This window comes from Buteo buteo, chromosome 21, assembly GCF_964188355.1.
Source record: "Buteo buteo chromosome 21, bButBut1.hap1.1, whole genome shotgun sequence".
In the NCBI taxonomy this organism is placed as follows: Eukaryota; Metazoa; Chordata; class Aves; order Accipitriformes; family Accipitridae; genus Buteo; species Buteo buteo.
The window spans coordinates 5,578,795-5,599,825 of NC_134191.1; the positions used below are offsets into that span (position 1 = coordinate 5,578,795).

The 21,031-nt window shown below is 46.1% G+C and overlaps 1 protein-coding gene and 1 long non-coding RNA gene across 12 annotated transcripts in view; one reads left to right on the forward strand and one right to left on the reverse strand.

The window, feature by feature from the left end:
* FOXP1 (forkhead box P1) overlaps window positions 1-21,031 on the forward strand; it is a 389,251-nt gene that overhangs the window by 254,598 nt on the left and 113,622 nt on the right. The window contains exon 1 of one of the 11 annotated variants that reach the window (XM_075053042.1): window positions 10,406-10,937. The exons of the other annotated variants lie outside the window; for them this stretch is intronic. The gene's annotated coding sequence lies outside the window, so the exon portion shown is untranslated. Of the gene's footprint in view, window positions 1-10,405; window positions 10,938-21,031 lie in introns of those variants that run through there. 11 annotated transcript variants of the gene reach the window in all.
* LOC142042774 (uncharacterized) lies at window positions 3,688-10,770 on the reverse strand. The gene is made up of 3 exons (XR_012653845.1): window positions 10,651-10,770; window positions 7,169-7,355; window positions 3,688-4,282 (listed from the first exon to the last, which is right to left on the reverse strand). It is a non-coding gene; the product is annotated as an uncharacterized LOC142042774 (long non-coding RNA).

The window sequence follows — 21,031 nt, forward strand, 5'->3', positions numbered from 1 at the left end:
CAGGAGAGCAACCTGCTTCCCCACGGGTCCCCCTGAGCTCGGTGCCAGGCGGGATGCTCCCCCGAGAGTGCCCTGTGTGCACGCCGGGCGTTTCTGCGATGCTCTTCCTTTTTCCCAGGGACCCCTTCAGCATCTTGGCAGTGGAAACTTGGTGCGAGTTTCCTGCAGCGATACCTGCTTTCCAGACATCCCCGATCTTTTCCTTCCTCCAGGTAGCACATAGCTCCAAGGACTAAACTTGCAGATTAGACCCGGGTTCATCTGTGCCACCAGCCTGTACCCGTGCCAAGAGTTTGCGTGTTTTTGTTTTTCCCGACTATTCATTCAGTCCAAGGTGTGTCGTTTGTGGCTGGTTGCAAGTGGTGAACCGAATAGCTTGAACCTTTCTGCCAGGGCTCTGCATGCAAGTACTGTCAAAACTTTTCACAGTGATGAGTCAGTTCCTTTTTTTTTCTCTCTTTTTTTTTTTTTTTTTTTTTTAATGACGAGTATGCAGCTAGTGTACCCATTAGAGTGTGCAGAGGGATGGCATAGAAATGAGGATACACATGTGTATGTATCAGATGCTGAAGAGCAGTGTTCTTGTTATAAATATAGCTCGGCTGTGTTCCTTCTTACATTTCAATTTTATAATCCGTTCCAGAAGATTTGGACAAAAATACTGTAGCGTAAGAGAGCATTAGTTTCTGGGTTCTTCAAATAATAATTCTTAGTGAGGAAACTAGTAAATAAACCTTTAAAGATGGGCAAGATGACATCTTCCCTAGTTCTAGGAATTGGACTTGGGGTATAGATTTATGAAAGGTAAAATAAAGGACGAGTAGAAGCAGGAGCAGAACTGTATGTTTTATTTTTTTGGTTTATTGCTAAAATGTATGAATTGTCCTTTTTTGTTTGTTTTATTGGTGTGATTATATATGATCTATCTTTACATGTATACTTTTTAGACCTGGTGGGCCCACTGTGATTAAATGTTTGCTTTGAATACGTGTCCAGCGTGTTAACTTTTCACAGCGGAAAGTTGTTAAATTCATTTTTATACAAGGGAGGAAAAAAAAGGGGGGGGGGGGAAGGAAAAAAAGGAGATTGTTAAATGTATGGAAACCCTTATTGGCTGAATTATATAACTGAATTCATTCAACATGCTCAGTGTATCTTGTTCTCCTTTCAGTATTGCCACTCTGTTCATCACCCCTTTTAGTGCTTTAGGCATATGGCATGCAGTACATCCAGGGAAGTGTCAACAATATGGCATATGTTATACATACTGATCTTGATACACCGTAGAAAATAATGGGCCTAACTTTAAAAGGCACGGTGCTAAGAATAGAGCGTGCTGCAACATGCAGACAGTGAATCCGCCATGAATGTCATGTTTGAAGACAAAAAGAGCTGTATTTTTCATTACTTTTGTGGCTTGGTTTGTATTTTGGCGTTACTGCACATGAAAAATATTACGGTCAATGGAGTACAGGCTGGGTCTTCGCCCGCCTGCCGCTGGTCCCGCGGACTCTGCGCAGACTTGGGGGTCAGCGACGGCGGCGGGCAGGAGGGGAGCAGGCAGGGAAGGCGAGACCCGTCCGCGGGTCCGAGGATGCCCGGGTGTGTTTCCAGGAGCCGTTAGAGGGTCACGTTAGCTCACCGCTCAGCTCCGTCTCCGCGCTGTAAGTGAGCCTGTGCGAGCAGATCGCTATGCTTACGTTAGAACCGCAGTGGTGGAAATGAGTCTTTCCAAAGGCTCTTCCAAAGATCTTCCCATTAGGATCTGACTGCGAGATCGGGGCTCTCATCTGGACTCGCAGCAGTAAAATGAAGATGAAATGCTCTGTTTCTCATTTCTGGATCCTGGACTTACTCAGCTCCCCGTTTCGCAGTGAATCTTCTGTCCCAGAACGCTCATTTTTAAATGAGAAAAAATTTAAACAGAGGGTCCTTTGAAACACTCGGCCTGAAAACTGTTCCAGGGAGTTTCACCTTTAAAATAAATGATTCATACCGTCATAGAGGTGTATGTATATGTGTATGTCTGCATTGCTGTTTATTGTGCTGCACCGGCCTAGCTTGGAAGCCATAACATCTGAAGTGCGGAGAAGCAGTGACTGGAGAAAGAAATATCTTCTTTCCAACAAAGACCAAATATTTGTCTGTTATCTCCATGGACGTTTTAGTGATTCTTGATATTCGTGGAACCGTGCAGATCGCCACGCGGATAAAATAGAACAACAAAATATTTATTTTTAATCTTTGTTGAATGCTGAACGTTTTGTGCATGTTTATGAGGGTTAAACATTAATAGCAGATGTTGTTAATGAATAGAAGGCTTGAGCCAGCTTCTGAGACCTTTTAGTTAGTACATGAATTTTCTGGTTGATGACAATACTTGTAACATGCCTAATTATGAAGTAGTGTTCTAATCAAGCCTTGAATAACTGAAGAATTTCCCCTCCTCTTTTGCGGTTATTTCAGTGGCACACACACAGATCGCTTCAGTGCCTGTGCTTATTCTTAGTGATTTTTCTTTTCTTAGAACATTCATTGAGGTTTTTCCCCCAAGAAGAACATTTATTTACGCTGAATGTCAGCGCAGGAACGTGCACACACATGCAGAGACGGCTACGCGTGCGCGGCGCGTGCGTCCCCTCCATCCCGTCCCCACCAGCAGCTGAACTGGTGCCAGCCTCTGAAGTTGTTGTCCCAGTTTGTCACGCTTCCAGGTGAAGTACGTGAAAGTGATTATAGGTAATAAATATCTTTTTTTTTTTAACTTATTGCAGAGGCAGTTTTTCCCCTGTTAATGAGGGTAATTTGACTTGGTTGAAGGATTGCAGTTCTTAAGAATTAATGCAGCAATCCAATTCAAAGATTTAAAGAGATCTAAGATTTTTCACAGGTCGTGTGCTAGTGAATGTGCTCCTATCACATAGCAGCTAATGGACTTGAACAACAGTCTGTCATTTACTGTTACCTCAGTGTATAGCAGCTTTGCCCTTGATAGCAAGTATACTTTCCCAGCAGTGCAGGTTATTTAGTAGTGCGGTATATTTGTAACACTTTTAAGAGACAGTATCCTATTTCTAACAGCCCTAATTACTGGATAAAGCGAGGTTACCTTTCTGACTTTCTTAATTACGTGTTTGGATCCTAATCTGCACGAGCCTAAAGTGTTTTATGCTCTATTAGCCGACTTCTCATTTTTTTCAGATTTGTCTCTACGTATACACATATACAAAATAATTTCTGTATTGCATTTTCTCTGTATCAATGCTCAGAGGTTAATGACATAAATATGGAAGGCACTAGTCTCCATAAGGTCCCGTTATTTTTAGGGATGCATTATTACCTTTTAGCAGTGTTTTGTAATGACTTATTTGTAAATGCTGTTGGAAATGCTCTAATTTCTTGATCCTGTTGTGTTCCTGGATATTAAAAATCCTATTTTAAGGTAATTAGAAGGATTCTCTTGTATTTAAATGTGTGTTCTCTAGACAGTGTCACTCTACACTCCACACAGAAGAACCTTTGTTCCTTAATTAGAAAAAGGACTAGAGCTCATTAATTGTGGGTACAAAGTGATGTCTGCTCAAATGGAGAAGCAATAATACAGTTTAAATAATGATTGATCCTACATTTTAAGTCTTATACTATTTCATACTGATAGCGATAAATAAGCAACATGTAATGCAGGTTCCAAAGCACTGTGTTCAGATTTTTATTGAAAGATCTCTTTTTGCAAGGATAAACCTCTGTCGGGCACAATAAATAAAGGATGGATGGTACATAGGCAGCATCTGCCATTTAGAAAAGTCAGCATTTGTCAACAGTCGCGCCATAGTGATAGCTGAGATACTGGAGTTAACTCTACCCCATACTTCAGAAAATAATTGTGGTAGCTGTGCAGTCAAAAGCAGTTTGGATCTTGGCCTTACAGAGCTATTATTGTGATGAAAAGAATATTTTAATTACTGCTCGCAAACAGGATGAGTTATAAAAGTTAGAGTATTTTTCAGGTTGTTATTTTGGAGAATGGAGACAAGTGTACTTTGTTCTCTGAATTTTGCCATCCCCTTGGGAGGAGGACAGACTTGGGAAGTTAAACCCAACACCCTTTACCAAAAGGCTTGGATTTATATGACAGCCGCAGAGCAGGGGTGGTCCGAGATGTTCACCATGCGTCACCTGAAGGCAGGGCGAGCTCCCAGCGAAGGCCATCCCCAAAAATCAGGAGCGTGTTGGCGCTGAGCTCGGTGGTCCTACTTGCCAGGTTGGGATGCAGGGACGGTGCCTGTGGGTTTGGAGTTCGGGTCTTTTGTCATCTGAAGCTTTCCAAAAGTCAGGGCTGGGGAGGGCAGGTTGTTGGTACGTGCATCGTTCGAGGGCGATGCCCCTCGGGCTCCCCAGCCCGCGTCTCCATCTCCTCCGCAAACCCCGCGGTGCCTGCTCCTCTCCTTGCCCCACCTTGCCTCAAAGACTGGAGAAAATCAGTCTGATTTTTCCAACCCTAATGAAAACCCACATTAACAAGGCAAAGCATTCCCTACGTGCAGAAGGGGAAAGTTGGAAGATGGAGTCATTAGGCTTGTTTTTCCTGCTAATAGTTTCATGAATCAAAATGGTGCACACTAGAACAGGGTATGTGTTTCACTCAAAGCGTATTGGCACTGAAAGAACCCCAGAAAATAGGGGTTTTCTCGATATCCATCTCTGCTGTATTCCTCTTGGTGGGAAAGAAAAATAGTTTTTAAAAGATAAAAAACCTGTTCTTCAATTGACTATGCAAAAATCTTATTGCAGTATTTATTCCAAACCTGCACACATAATGTTCAGTCAAGGAGAAAACAGCAAAAAACAGTTGTTGATGGACTTAGCAGAGAACTGGATTAAATAAGCATTAGTCTACTGAAGCTGATTACAGGAATATGAAAATGCAGTATCTTAATGGTACATATTTTCATGTGGCAGCTCAGTTGCCTTTCATTTTGCAGCTAATATGTCTATTCTTATGAGTCATTTACTTCTTTAATTACCTTTTGCAGGCAAGGCACCATGGTATATTAATGTGAATGATTTTTACTGCCAGTTTATCATACAATGCCCCAGAAGTTGAAAGGCGTAATTGACTTGGAAGAGCAGCTCATGAAGGAAACAATATTTAGTTGACAGTTTTCCTTGTACTCTCTGTTGACGTTTATGAGTTTACACTATGCTAAAGGAGTAATAAACACAATTTTCTTTCAATAACAGGAAAGAGTCGCTTTTAAAATACATTTGTGGAAAACAGATTTGTTCATTTCTTGAATAATATAAAATAATGCGTTTCCAGTGATGAGACGTATATAAGATTGTCAATTGAATTAAACCTTGGAAGGTGCATTTACAACCTGCCTTAGAGCGTTAAAAGATATTAGGGTGCATATGACTCAAATCAATTTAATGAATATTTAAATTATACACAGATTTGGATAAATCATATTCAGATCTGTGTGTTGGGTTATTTGGTGGCCTTCTCTTGCCGTCAAGTGCGAAAGTTTGAAGTGGGAATTCGAGGGACGGAGGCTCTGCTTCTGGAGATGGCAGAACACTCGTCAGAAAGCTCTCGATAAACCCCGACTGGGGGATTACTCTTGAAACTTTCTATAACTTTCCTGAAGCCACAGGCTCGAGGAAGGCTTAAAATCAGCTTTGCAGTCCGTCAAAGTCCATTTTCTTCTGGAATGCTACTTTTATTGAAATGACCTTGTCAAATCGCAGATTCTTTTTTTCAAGCATCCCCAGGACCATGCGCAGGTATGATTAATCATCCCATCCAGCTTTAATTAATTTAAAGGCGCACATGCCCGGGGCGGGAGCGGGAAGCCGGCTGGCGAGGCAAGCGCTTCCTCGCTCGGCTTGCAGAGAGTTAAACTTTTCACAGTTTTCCCCGATTGTTTGCAGTTCAGCTCTCTGCAACATAATGAAAGTTTTCTAGCCATCTGTTGTTAAGCTGGCGGTGAGCAAGGCCAGTATATCCAAACAAAGTGCTGGCCTGCTGTAAACTGAACCTGTCAGTTTAGCATAGCTGGGCTGACCTCCCCGAGGCGCGGGGCAGCCGGCGGTACCAGGCACTGCCTGCGTGCTCGGCTTCCAGGGGAACTACTTGGGGGGACCGTGTTTACTTTTTCCACTTAGTCTTCCTCCCACAGGCTTGAACTAGTTTATACTAAATCTTTAAATTGACACCGGGGGTGGGTTTTTTCCTATTCTGAACTTCTCTTTTTTTATTTCTCTTTTTTTTTTTTTTTGGGGGGGGGGGAGTACCGAAAAAATTCTATTAAAATCCCATGGTTGCTGGAATTTGAGCTTTTTGGAGGTGACGTGGGGGGACACGGGACACCGACTCAGTGCATGCATGTGTGCTGGCAAGATTGCCTGTCAACAGAAAAGAGGCATGTTCCCAAGTATCCCGGCTTGCTTTCTAGCTTCTATTGTTCCCTTTGTTCTGTATTATTTAAGATCAGTTACTCATTTGCTTCTGAGGATTGGGAATAACAGGCAAGGTAGAGCGCAGCAACCAGCGTCTATTGTCTTCCCGCGAGCCACGGTTGCATCTAGAAGTGGCTGGAGCAGCCTTCTGCCTGCTTCTGTTTGCTTCTGCCCAGGGGGGTGGTAGTTTCAGCCTGAGGTACTAGAGAATTTGAAACTTTCTGAGCAGAACTGCAAAGATCAGACTGGAAATGGCCTTTACTCGCAGGGCTCTGGGGTTAGGGGTTGTTTTTCCGTTCTCGTTGGTACTGAATACACGCTGGTTTGGCCTCCCTTCCTCTGCCTCCGTGCATTTGTGCTTTTCCCAGTCTTGTTCCTCAGATTGCCTTCCCTTTTTCCTTCCTACATAAATGCTAGTTTAGTTATTCCTAGTTGTCTGGGAGGCAATGCATGTCATTTCCCTGCTAATATTCACCCAGTACAAGCAGTTTTAACCATTTTTAAGATTGGCAACAAAACTCGAAGCACCTGTGCCAGGAAAGAGAGTACTGGGTATTGCCTGTTTCCAGTGTTTGTTTTTTGGACTAGACTTAGAGCAGATACCTTTATGCTACCGCTACTGCCAAAATCCCTCTTTCTGCTTTGTTTGCCACACTTGTGTTATACCTGCTGGCCGGTCTTTGGCTGGTTTTAAGTGTGTTTTACCTACCTCGTGATTCTTGGAAAGCAAGCCTGATTCTCAGTGACCCCAAATGCTGCAATTCTCGATCAGGAGGAGTTTTGCCTGAGGAAGAGCTGCTGAATTTGTGCCGTGCGCGAAACCAAGCTGTGCCATTGAAAAAGTGCATCGCAGCCAGTCCGTATCTTCACAGTGTGTAGCAAATGTACTGGAAGCTCTGGAAAAGGAGTGAAAGTCGTTAAAAGTCATACTTTGCCTTTCCAGAAGACCCCACTAAGGGCTTGTGCTGGTCCCCGCCAGGACGGGGGGAGTGCCCGGGTGCGGGGATGAGGGATGCAGTGCTTCAGGTTACATCCCCTGCCATGTGTTTTTGGGGCAAAAGGAGTATGACAGTGGTGAAACCCACTCAATTTTAAATTAAAATGACTGCACTTTACTAGGAAACCCCATCCAGCTCTAATCTGTTTGTAAGGTGAGTGACACATAAAGTGCTTTTTGTTTTAAGGTAGAGGGAAATGCATTCAGGATAGAGTTTCTGGTATAAATGTCAGGTGCAACGCAGTGCATGCTCACTCAAAAAGTCAAGCAGATAACCTTGGCATTTAGGGACATTGCCTTGTATAAAATGAAATTGTATTTTGTTTTTAAAAAGGAGGACTACATTAAGAGGTCACCTATTAGCTGTGTTTTTGCTAGCTGTCTGAAACTCAGCTCTACTGTCTATTAAACTCAAACCACTATGTAAACATTCCTGTGTTGTTCCTGGTCTCTACAATGGCCAAGGGGATCGGGTTTCACCTGCCTGCACATCTTCAAGCAATTAAAGCAATTAGCTTGAAGCCATTTCACATTCAAGGTCTACTGTGACATTCAAGTCCAGAAGAAGTCTAGGGGAAAAGAAAAAAGACGAGTACAGAAGGGCCACTGTGCAGCACACGCACACAAATAACCTGCGATGGGGTTTTTGGACTTACAGCGACTTCCGAATGCGGTCGTGAGGCTTTGCAGCAGGCATGCAAAGTTGCTGCTGCGAAAGGGAAGAGAGAAAGAAAAAGCACCTAATGATCCTTTAAATTATACCCAAGTTTTGCCTGTTTTGCACTGGGAAGGGAGGTGGGGGGAAGAGAGAAAGAGCAACGCGATTTGGAATGATATTTGTGTGAAATAATACGGTGTTGGTCTTATTTACTGACATTTCTCCTGGCACGGAGATCGTATTTTTCTTCTCTTTTAGGTGGGGATTTATATTTGGTGTTTACATTGTAAAACTGCACTCATTCTGGCTAATGTATCCGTTACAATGACATTCAGCGTTGAGTTTAGTGATTCCAGCAGTAAGTCTTGAAAGCTGCTATTTTTTAAAAGGTTGGAGCAGATTAGTGGTGACCTTAAAAGATTAAACTAGTACAGTTTAAAGATAAATAATCAGCCTTTAGCACATTAGATAGCTACATAAGCATGACAGAAGGTGACTTTCTTACAACAGTTTCAGAATCCAGGAAGCATTTTTACATTTGTAACTTGGCTAAGGCAGCGAACGGTGTTTTGCAGAAAGGGAGACATAAACTGATTGCAGCACTTCAAATTGGTTAATACAGTTTTAAATCCACAGTTTTTCTGTTGGTTTTATTATGCAGAAGAGGCTAATTTTAAAAGCTATGCCTGCTGCAAAAGAAGATCTTGCTTTGCTGTCCCGGAGGGTGTTCTTAATCAGAAATAACCGCAGGCTAAATTATAATGTGGAATCCTGCTGCCCTTTAACCTAACACTGCTGCTCGTTCAGTGTTTGTTAACAAACAGCTCTAAGTACAAAATTGTTTGAGAATTACTTTTTCATTATATTTGCTGACTTCAATTAGAATAAGAAGCTTATTTGGGGAAGAAAAATTAAAAATGTATGGGTTTCTGGAGAAAGTTTCAGCAATTGTTTCCCAGCAAGTGCCGTCTTTGGTACGTATCTGCCGACTCCGCGGCACACGTAATTCAATTTAAATAAAATTATGTTCTGAACTAATATTTCTGCACCGGTGGGAGAGGCAGAGCTCAAGAGCATCCCAAGACTCAGCCCTTTAAAAGACGCACAAGCTAAAATGGTGGCAGGGGCTGAGGCCAGGGCCCCTCTTGCGCCTTGGTTGCGGGGGGATGCGATTCCCCTGTTCCCTAAGGAAGAGGCACAGATTCCCCATCCCTCTGGGGTTTTGGAGGGCTGGGCTAGATGCAAGTGGCAGGGCGTCCTATTCTTATTTCGCTTTGAGTAACACGTAATTGAAACGTACACTCGGCAAATTAATTGGTGAGTTGAAGGTAAGAACTGCTGAGTTAGTAGAAGACGGCACAAGCCCTCCTCTTTTTTTTTCCCCTTAAGTTTACATGCTGGAGCGGAAACGCTGTGGTACTCAGAAAGGAGGTGATGCCTCCGTAAAGCAGATCTTTCCAATTTATTTTTTTTTCTAGCTTAGTCTTCTGTTTCTATGATCTGCCTTTTGAACTGTTTTTGTGGCTGATCAGTTCCACCTAATATGTCTCTTGATTTCTGCTATTGTAATACTCAGACGACATGCTGTTCTCTTCATTTTTATAAGCTTTAGATGCTCCTGCCTGTCATACTCTGGCGGTTTATCTTCAGCGTCTGGATTTGCTTTCAGACTTGCATGTCTATCAAGCTGCTGTTGCTTTGAATGTGAGATCAAAAGAAGATGAATTCCAGTAAAAAATTTCCTTGTATGAAGAAAAGATTGGGGGCCTATGTAAACATCCCACTGACAGCTCCCAATGAGTTATTTTAGCAGAGCATTAGCACCCAGAATGACAGACAGTCCAAGACTACATGCTAAATAACAAATCAGTCCCTTCAGCAGCAGCAGCACGTTGCCACAACAGCAATACATTTTCTAAAGGAATCCTGTTCCTCTTTTTTTATTGAATATGGCTGTTCGACTGCTCATCTCTTCACGAGCTGCCTTCAAGTGCCAGCCCCAGTTTACTTTTTCTTGACAATATCTGTGTCATGTCACCAATATGACAGAAGACAGGGCTTTGATAATTGGGTGGGGAGACGGTTAGTTAGTCATCTCGAGTTAAATAGGTAGTTTGTTTTAGGGAGGGGAAGGAGATGACGAAGAAGGGAAAGCATCTGCCTGAATGCTAAATGCATGCTTGCGGAGATGCTGGATGCAAGTCCTGCGCCCGAGACAAGTTGCATTTTTGGGGCGGTTGTTTATATTTCAGTTCACGCAGTTAGCGAGAATAGCTCGGCAGCCCGGCCAGCCTCGCGAGCCGGTCTTAAGAGCGAGTTGCAGCACTCTAGAGGGGAGGAAAGTCAGCTTGGCTGAACTTAGGCGCGAGTAGGAGTTTGTCTAGATGGAGAAGTGAGGTGTGCTTTTTGCCGCTGTTTGGTCTAGTTGGGGACATAATTAGTTCTGCATGTTTCTGCTCACAGACGGGGAATTTAATAACGCTGAATGGCTAGATGTTTGCGCCCGCTGTAGTGCTAAACCCAACTTTGAGATTACCTGCGAGCTCCAGCCGATCTTGCCGCTTGGCGAGGGAAGACTTAGGGAAGGAACACTTTGCGGTTTCTTTGTCGTTTAGTAAAAGCAGAGGTTGCTACTGTGGAGGCAGAGACCCGGTGGCTGCCGGCGAAGGGCAGTGCTCCAGCGCCGTCTCCCTCCAGCCTGCGCTCCGGCTGCACAGCACTTCCTGTTTATTCAAACATCTTTTTACCATTCTTCAGCCCCCGCTTCACAGAAACAGCCAGAAACACATCTCCAGCGCGAAGATGGAAATCTAAAGGCAGACAGTAAGAGCTTACTCTGTTAAACTCTTCATTTTCTCTGCGAGCACTCAGAGGACAGGAGCGTGCAGGCAGGGCTGAACTTTTAACTTGCTGCCTCGCGCGGGCAGCTTGGCAGCGCAGGAGAGGGGAATTGCTTGGGTTTAAAGCAAAAGAAGCTGGTTCAGGTTGTTTCCTGCGGTGTTGACAATGAGGGTGGGTTTTCTGGCATGGCTTCGGAGAACAGCGGCGAGGACCGAGTCCTCTTTCGGGGTGCCTGTCACCTTGCGATCCCCCCCCGGAGCGGGAACAGCTGCGTGTCACCGTCCCCGCTGCTTGCTGGGTGCTGTGGCTTCTCCTCGCGCTTGCACAAGTGGCAAAAAAAAAGAAAAAAAAACCCCAAAACCCAGAACAAACCAACAAACCTGCCAAAAAAAGGAAACGTGGCTGCTGTTCTGCGCAGCAAAAGAGAGGTGCGAGCCCGCCGAGTCGCTTTTTGTTTTCTGCAAATTGTTTGCATCGTGGCTCTGGCACCGCTTGCGAACCAGCTTTGCTAATATTTGTACCAATTTCATGCTAATAAAAATCAGGCTGCTGAGACAAGCATGGCTATTATCTCATTCATATTACTATTGTTTAGACCTGTGGTACTACAAAAGGAAAGGGAAAGCGTGCTCACGCCGGGTAATGGTTGTTAACTTCTCACGTGAGGGATTTTCTCTGCAGTTTTTCAGTATTAATGATTGTTGTATGAATGGTCTTCAGGGGTTGTTGGAAGATAGCGTAGATCCTCTGGGTAATCCGTCTTGCAACACGTATGCTGGGTTTTTCCCTCTCTGTTCAAGTGACTTGAAAAACTACTTGATATTTCTCGGTTGTTTCTCCCCCCTCAAAAGTCCACTGAAATAGGAGGTAACTTTTTCTTGGTGAGCATTCGTGGTGCTCATATGGTGTGAAACATAAGAGAAAATGGAAAATATGCTGCCTGCCCTATGGAGAAAACCCATCCTCCTCGAGGCTTTTCCTGCCTCTCCGAGATCCAAATACACTTTAAAATTTTAAACCGTAAACCCCCATCTTCCTAGAAAAGAGAGAGAGAGAGAGAAATCAAGCTGTGTGTTCAGCCAAACCGCAAGTACAACAAACATATTTTTAAAATATATTGCTAGTCTGGCTTTTTAATGTTCAGAAGTTGTTCTACTTTGCAGGAAAAAAAAAAAATGGTGTTTGCAACTGCCTTAAGGACAATTTGTTTAACAGTAGGAGTAATTGCATGGGGAAAATGGAAAGAGTGACTGAAGTTATTTACTCAGATGTTAGTGTAGGTGTGGGGCAGAAAACTCACTGTGGGAACAGTGGGCTGCTTTTCTTGGTATCTTAGTCTATTTGATGACCATCAAATTTCCCAGCTCACTGGTTTTGTTTTTTCTGGATGGCATGTTTGATTATTTATCAGAAGGGAAAGGGAGTAGCTGAAGCAAATAAACATGTGACCGAACTGTGTTTTGTTTTCCACTCAGAAGGCCGTGCCCTTTAACAGATACACAGAAAATAATAAACGTATTGTTTTATGATAAAAGGAAATTATGTGTATCATTTTCTTTAGCAAGGCCATTAACCCCTTGTGTTCAGTGGTCTCCGCCTTCTGGCAGCGTATTGGGTTTGCAGCTGGGAATTAAAGGCACTTAAAACCCCCTCTTGTGTGGAACGTTTCCATGGATTACTGCTTCACCCCTTTGGATTTGCTGGATTTATTACATAGTCTTTTCTGCCTCAGCACATCCCTGGTCCTGTCCCCAGTCTTACTTGGGGTACGACTGGCTAAATGAGAGGCACTTGGAATTTGTAGAGGAGTGCTGACTTCTGGAGAAAACCTTGGAGAGTGCTGCTGGGATCTTTTTGCCGCTGATGTTGGTATCTGTGCAGCATGAGGGGTTGCAGCTGTATTTGGTCCGTTACAGACAGTGTCAATTTATGTGATTCTTTTTTAAATGCCAGGTGTCTAGCATGTAACGTGTAGTATTTCCTTTGTAATACCAGCTTAGAACAATGCTCATTATCTTCCCTGAAAAAAAACCCAACCCTATAAACTAAATCACTGTCAGGAAGGAAAATACAGGTTTGCCTCATCTCTGGGAAGCATGTTGCATGCTTTAGCTGCTTTTATGGGATTAAAAGAAACAAGTTAAGACTGTCATGCACATGAAAGGAAACCGAGATGTGGTTTGTTTCACATTGTGCAGGTAGGTATAAATTTAATAGACTGACTTGCTTTCAAAATCTCTCTTTGTCTCCCCGAATCGCATGTCAGTTCCAGCGCGTTGATGAGCTCTGCGGTCCGTAATAGTGCCTGACTGCCGCTGCCCTGCAGGTGCCGTATCGGCAGGAGGGTCGTCCTCCTCCTCGGGGATGTAGGTTCCCTCTATGGAACGGCTTCAGATCAAAAAAAGAAAAAATTTGCCTGACATCTTGAAGTTGCATTCAAGTATGCGCATCGCTGATGGGTCTGGGGAGGAGGAGGTGGATGCTTCGCCTGCCGGCTCCGGGGGGTCAGTGCTCGGTGGGGAACCCGAACGGGCGGCAGGGACTGAAGCTGCGGGTTTAATTCTGAGGGAGGAAAAAAAGGCAGTCGAAATACCAGGGAGAGGAAGGGCTGGCAAAATAAGGACCTGAAACTTCAACGTGATGCAAAGAAGAAAGAGGAAACGAGCGGCTTGGGGCCGAGTGATGTGGGCAGGGGCTGGGCTAGGCGACGTGGCCAGCCACCCTGTGCCCGGCGGCTCCCCGAGGGTCGAGGGGGCTCGAGACGGGCTGGGGAACGGGGTTTGGGGTCAGCTGTGTGGGGTGGAGGTACCCGAGAAGGCAGAAGGGCAGGAGCGGTTGCATCCATCAGATGCGGGGTCTCTCCAGCCCTGGCTGTAGTCCTTGGGCAGAAGCCTGTGAAGGACAGTTAGAAGACCTGTCCATGGGGGGAAGTTTCCTCCTAGCCTGCAGCGATTAAAGGTTGGCTCGTGCCCTGAAGCATAAACATTTGTACCCTGATTTATATTTTTATCTTTCCAAAGGTAGCTGTAAATGCTCTCATTACTATCTGTGCAAGTGTCTAATCCTTTCTTTGCATCCTCCCCATGCTCTTGGCACTGGTGATATCTTGTGACAGTAAGTTCCAGAGAGTAATTACGAGTTGTGTATTAAGGAAAAAAAAAAAAAATCCCTTTATCTGCTTTAATTTTTTTTTTGGTTGTTGTTGCTTCCTGACTTCATTCAGTGTCCCCTTTCTCTTGCGTTATGAGAAATGGCAAATACGCCAGATGTACCTTCTCAGGCCGAGTCACAATTTGTGTACTTTTATCATCTCCCCTCTTACTCATCTCTCGCTAAACTAAACACTCCCACCCTTATCAATCTTTCTTCGTATCTGTCGAGGCTTCTAATCATTTTTGTCGCCTCCATCTGAACCTCGCCTATTTTTGCTTTACCAGAATCTTTTAAAATTAAGGGTTTTAGAAGCTGTTCTAAATTAGGTTGTGCCATAGGCTTGAAGTGCAGAGATGTGATTTGCAGCATTAGTTTCCCATGTTTTGGGCTGTCCCAACATTTTGCTTCCTTCGTTCACCCAACAGCAGCGAGCGTCCACTGGTGCGTGGTGAGATGTCTGCAGTCAGGGGCATTATTTCGTGGGCCTCTGAGTACAAGTTTGTCATACAGTGTTTTGGAAAACAAGCTTAAAATATGTTCCCTCTTTCGTTGACCACACAGGGAAGCGTGCAAGCAGCTGTATGCAATATACTATTTATGTTGTAGCAACAAAAAGGCACTCTTCCTTCTGCCCCCCACCTTATCCTTCTTCTCTTCTCCATTAAAAAATATGAGAACTTCCCGTGCTTTTGACATCCAAGAAAAACGCGGCTCAGCAGTGAATAGTCCTCCAAATATTCAAAGGTCTGGTTCACTTTTGGATAAACACAGTAGTTCAGGATCTGATCTCGAGCCTACAGAAACGAGCTGGAAATCCCATAAGATTTTTTTTCGTCACTCAGACATAGTTCAGTTCTGGTTCAGTTTGCGCGGGGAGCCAAGATTTGTATCCTTTCTCATTTTACCAGGATGTGTTGGCCCATCCCTCCTTTCTTGCTGGTACAGACTGCTACATGCTGTGAATCTTGACATGCCAAAATAAAGAGAGCCATTTTTAATGTTTGGGAACTTTTTGCCAGATGCTTTTTAAATGGCTTTGATGAGTCCTGACTGTGACTCTTTAAAAGAGGGGACAGAAGGTGTTTTGTACAGTGTAACCGCCTGAGGATTTCATTTGTGCCTCAAGAACAGAATTTTTGTAGCCGTTGTCACTGATGTGGCTGGTTCGGGGCTCGCAGGTTTCTGGTGTTTGCCGAGTGTGACCTCTTTCCCTGCTGCCTCTTGCTGCCTGCCCCCTTCCAGCCCGCTTGTGTCTCTGGGTATTTGAAGAAAATACCTTCGCCGCCTTTCCCCCCCAGTTGGCGGAATTCATGAATAAATTACAAGATTAAAATCGGGTGTTTTGGAGGCAAATCCCTGTCGTCCCCCTGCGTGGGGCTGGGTCCGCGCCGCTGCAGAGCTGGGGTGGCAGGCAGGGACCTTGCCAGCCGTGGGATGGGCTGTGGGGTGGCAGGGCAGGAGCATCGAGTCTGCTCGTCCTCATGCCGGCAGAAGTAACCTCAGCACCCACGAGGACAAAGAGTAGCAGGGCTGGGGCACAGGCAACTCCACCCTGTGGGTTTGGAAGAAAGGGTTTCTGTTTCCAGTGCCTTTTTCTGGAGGGGATCTCCTCAACTGGTAGCCAGGATCTATTCCAGAGGAAAGAAACTAAGCCTGCTGGAAGAAAAATAAAGACTCATCTTCTTTCCTTATGACTGAATTATTCTAGGAGATGCTTCAGCATGAGGCACGTTGCCAGCTCCCTTGCTCCAAGCCTGCCCCCGTCACATCAGGGACAGGATGTGAGCTGGGGTTTGTACATGTGGACCTCCAGGTCCCTTCTCTTTTTCCAGCATGGGAATCACCCATTAGTCACTTGGCTAGATCAGTCTGCTGCGTCTTAGCAAAGCCTTCAGGGCCAGCTGATCATTTTATTCGAGTAAAGGATTGTTGCTGAAGCTCTCCTCTTTGATGAGCTGGCTGGTAGCCCCTTGGATGGAGCCAGCCTTGCAGAGGAGCTGCAGCTGAGCGAGGTGCTGGGTACCGGCAACCGGCAGCATCTCCCCTGGCTCGCAGCATCCTTCTGCTGCACCTGTGGAGTGGAGTTAGGTACAGGGTAGGTGGAGGAGGATTATTTGATGAAACAGGGAAATAAAGGATGAGGTAGGGATGGGGATGATTTGAATCCAAGGCTGGTGAGGAAGCTGGACAGCAGGGCTGCTTCACCAGGTTATGTCGGATCCTAGCTGTGTCCTGCTTGTCTTATCCCCAGGCTTCCCCGCTGCGGTGCTGGGAGCAGCGTTGGGGCTCTTGGCCTTGGCTCATGTTGATGTGTGGTGCATAGGGTCAGGATGGTGGGAACGGGGAGGGAGCACGTAGCAGCTCATTTCCCAGTTCTGGAGGAAGATGAACGAGCTGGGTACGAATGTCAGAGGGAATAAGTGGTGCAAGAACATCTGCTTCTCTTTTTTGCATCTTCTACATTTTATTCCTCCTCTTCATTTTGGTTCCTTTCCTATTCTCTCTAGTTGGTTCTTCTCACCTCCCCCTGTTCTGTTCCTCCCAGAGGAACAGCACTACCCACTGCTGTCGCTTTGCGCCACTTTTTTATTTTTTTTTTTTCCTTTTTGCATACTGCTCCGCTCCTCGCCGGTTTCCACACGTTGTATGGCTCCTCAGCCTGTCAGAGGAGAGCTGCAGCAGGGCTCCCCTCCAATGTGTCTGCCTCCTACCACCGCTCCTCTACATCTGCTGCTCCAGGAGAAGAGGGTGTCGCAGGAGAGGAGATAGAGGAGGCAGGAGTGGGAGAGACATGAAGCAGCTCTGAAGCTCGGGTGCATCCGGGCTTCCGAGCTTGTGAGCTGCGTCTTGCCGCTCTGCTGGGAGCAGCTGTGGAGTGGAGCGGGGTGTGAGGACAGATGGGAGCTCAGAAAGAAGAGAGATTGCTGGCTGAGTCTAAATCCCCCCTCGTCCCACCCGGGAGAAACAAAGGTACTTGCCTTGCGAGACTAAATAGAAGCAAGAAGCCCTTCTGAGAGGTGGGCCATGCCTCTGCTGAGAGAGGCCCCTTTAGCTGCCGACCAGGTGGTCCTTCAGTGCCTAAAGCCACTGCAAAATTCGGGGGAAAATAGGGAGTGGGAGAGCTGCATGCCTGATGCTGCAAAGCCATGCTTTGCCTAAAACACAGTGGGGAAAGCTTAGCAGCAATCTTAGCTGTGTAAGGATCCGGCTATCTGTTATTGCTCGGAGGTCAACACAGAAGGTCTCGCTTCTGGAGTCTGGGACTGGGGTAGAGTTATGTTTTTTCCAAGGGTAGATTTTGCCCTTAAAATATCTTCTGTCTCATCTCTCTCTGCTTGTTGTGTTGTGTTTTGCTTTTTAATGACCATAACTGAAATAACGGACAGATGATGATGTTGGCTGGCAAGTAACTTTCCAGATTTGCTGCTTGGACACTTCAGATGGCTGCGGGACCATCTCTGATTTCTGGGAACACTTCCTTCCTCCTTTCTCAAGTTGCTTTCCTGATGGGCAGCTTGGTCCACCTGGAAAGGCCCAAAATCCTTAGGAATCTGTAAAAACATACGGGATTTTGGTTTGTGCCCTTCTTGCAACTTCTGTGTGCATGCTTCTCCATTTCGGAGACAGAAGATTACTGCACAACTGCCCTGGGAATTGGCAGTCAGACAGGACACCGGTTTCTTTTGCATCCTCGCATCTCCTGCTCATCTCCCCACCCTCGAACGTACATACCTTTCCATATGTCCTGCAGTTCCCTGGATCAGTCTTTCCATGCCTGATAAACCTCAGGTGCAGAAACAAACTTCTCCTGGCATTAGAGTCAGGCCCATTATAGCTGTAGGTCTTCATATTTCATTAATAGCTGATTGATATTAATATCGGTTGGAGCAGATGGGAAGGGAGGAGCTTGGGCCCTTTTTCTTCAATAGAAATAGGCTGATGGAAAAACAGTTGGAGAGTTGCTGCCTTGTTGTACTGGCTGCAGCGGTGGAACAAGTTAGCAAGAGGCTCCATAGGACTGGATCCTGTTACTGTTTTCCTTATGTACTAATACTGTAAGCAAGTATATGGCATTTAAGCAGCATTTCTATTTTTAAAGTTCTACCCTCTTTTTCCAGTGTATTTCCCTTCCCCAGCCCCCTTCCTGAATCAGGAGTTTCTAGCCACATGAAGTTAGAGACAGGGCTACTTTTTTACCCTTGGAGCAGAACTTGTCCAAAGAGGATGGTGAAACCGAAAGATTGAGCCGCTTGCGTGAAAATGTCAAATTACAACAGTAACTTGGGTGATAACAGTGCCGGATGTTCTGGGCAAACAACAGCTGGGCCAACAAGTCATGTTCTGTCTATCTTGCAGTAAAATTGTCTTGGTCATCTCAAATGCGTAATTTCCCCCCACCCCGCCCCTGGTGCTTAACCAGTTGGGAAGCATTAAATGGTTGCCATTTCCCTAAGCACAGGGAGAGGGATTTTCAGTGGGGCTTCCCACTTACTCTGTGACATCTTTGAATGAAACAGGTTTGATTCATCTCACAGTGCATGTGCTGTTAAAATTTTTCCTGGGTTAGATGTCACCCAATGTCGGCTCCCAAATATCATCCCGTTTGTGCAATGTCTCTAAAGTACAGCGTTTCAGTTGCCTTTTTACTGGTCTCTGTTTTACGCCAGAAAATCTCCTCATCTCTGGGTGATTTCCTAACGGATAAGAAAATAGCTTGGGAGTTCACTTACTGTATCTTGCATTTAGGCATAGCACCGAGCAGAATCAAGATGAGTCGGTTGGTAGTGAGCCTTTTACTGATGTCGTCCTTTCAAATCCCTGTTGATAGTGACCAAAAACCATGGTGCTCAGAAGATGCGCTTGCTAGGGGATGCTTTTCTTTCTTGTCCTTCAGTCCGTGGGAAGATTTCCCATTTGTATTTCGGTGCAGAGAGGAGGGCGATTCCCAATGCTGTGTGATCTACTGCTGGAGGCCAGGATTGGCGTCTGGGTCTGGTTATCCCAAGCAGCCATGTCCAGGCTCGCGGGCTCTTGGAGCAGCACAGATAGGTGGCACGTAACGTGGCTGCTGGTCATCCCAGGTCCAGATATCTGAAGCACCTCTCTGGTTTCGGGGGCTCTTGGTGTCTCCACCTGCCAGAGCAGTTGCCTGGATGCACAAACACGAGCTGGTTTACGGCAGCCCCCGGTAATTGTTCACTTGCAGAAGTGCAAGCACGTGGTGGAGATTTAGGATGTAACTATGGCACCGGGGAGGAATGTGTGAAAAGAGCTTGGAGATGTCAGAGCACCTGCTCGTGAGGAGAGGGCCACATTAGCAGAGCTGTTGGCTAGCGGTAAACAGTCCTGGCACCCTTGTTTTCAGGACTTGGCAGCAGCAGGAGTTGAACCGAGTCCAGCTTTACTCTCTACTGCCTGTTCAGTAAGTTGAGGACAAGGCAGATGATTAAGGAAATGTGGGGAAACTGCTACAGAAGCTTTTGGAAAGATAAGAGACTTTGGTCTCCATGTCTGACAGTCTGGCACTTCTCACTAGCATTGAATTCACATGCAAATCAAAGGCAACATCTACTCCCACAGGAAGCTTTATTAATGTGCAGGCCTGCTTACGAATCTCCGTGCTGATGAAGGTTGTGGGACTGACTTCACTCTCAAATTAATTTCCCTGTCTATCCTCGCTTGAGCACTGTGCAGCATCGGCAGCCTCAGCAGGGCTCCCACGCTGGCATCCAGTGATGGGCTCCACGCGGGAGCGGTTGCTGCGTGGAACCGGAGAAGGGGGTAGAGGCGCGGTGCTCGTCGGCTTGGATTAAATGGGATGTGCCGGCGTAACGAGGGCAGGTGTCCACCGAGCTTGAACTGACATCAGCAAATTAATTTCACGAAGGCACGCCACATGGGCTCAAAATACTTTGCGTATAAGAGGAAAGAGGGCTGGTGCTTCCCGAACTGAGCTAGCCATCTTTCTTCTGCACATCCCATCACGTGTAAGGAGTGCGGATGAGACTTCGAAATGGCAGGGGTAGTGCTTGGTCTGAGGGGGGAGGGAGGAAAGGCTGAGCAGGGAAATGTAGGAAGGCGGAGGGACTTGGGGTCCCCGGGTTCACCATACCACCAAGGACACAGTAGCTACTTGATGCAGATGTTCAGTAAGAACCAGGTCTGAGCTATAAACAACCTTCCACATCTTAAACCCAAGCTCATCTGATGCTTAGCTTTTATTGCTGTCAGTTATTTACAAGCGGAAGAGTGAAATCTTGAGAGAAGAGAGATGGGAAATGCCATTTCGAGCTGCAATCCCCTGAGCTGTCAGCTTGCCGACATCTCACCCACGCCTGCCCCTCCGTGTTTCTCCCTTTGCTGTCCATCCCGGCTCCTTGTATCCGTGATGCTCCCTCCAGCCAACTCATTCGTTACTCTCATTCTTTTTACTCCTTTCCTTCCCTCCCCGCTCCACCCTCCGTGCTGGTCGCTCCCTCTCGCCATGGCTGGTCCCACCAGGTCTCGGCGCCAGGACGAGTTCCAGCCAGGCACGGAGCAGGGTGGTGTAGATGTCACCTCGAGCGGAGACCCTGCACAAGGGTGGGTGCGCGGGGACGTGGGTGCTGTGCCTGCGGGACCGGAGCAGGGACAGAGCTCTGGCTTTGCTCCATCAGAGCCTTGCCACTGCGAGCCTGGCCCCCAGGGCAGAGCTCTTCGTCGGGCTGGGGTCAACCGTGGTAAGGGCTGGTGGTGGCAGCGGCCACCCTGCCGAGCTGCGCAGAGCTTTGTGGCCAGCTCGAGGAGAAAGCAAGCATTGCTTGCACGGCTACTTGTTCTGGGAATCTTCAAAAATTTCTGGCAGCCAATTTTAGTTGTGCAACCTCTCAGCTGCCAGAACGGATAGAATATGATCATATCACATGAAATGCATGCAGGGTCTG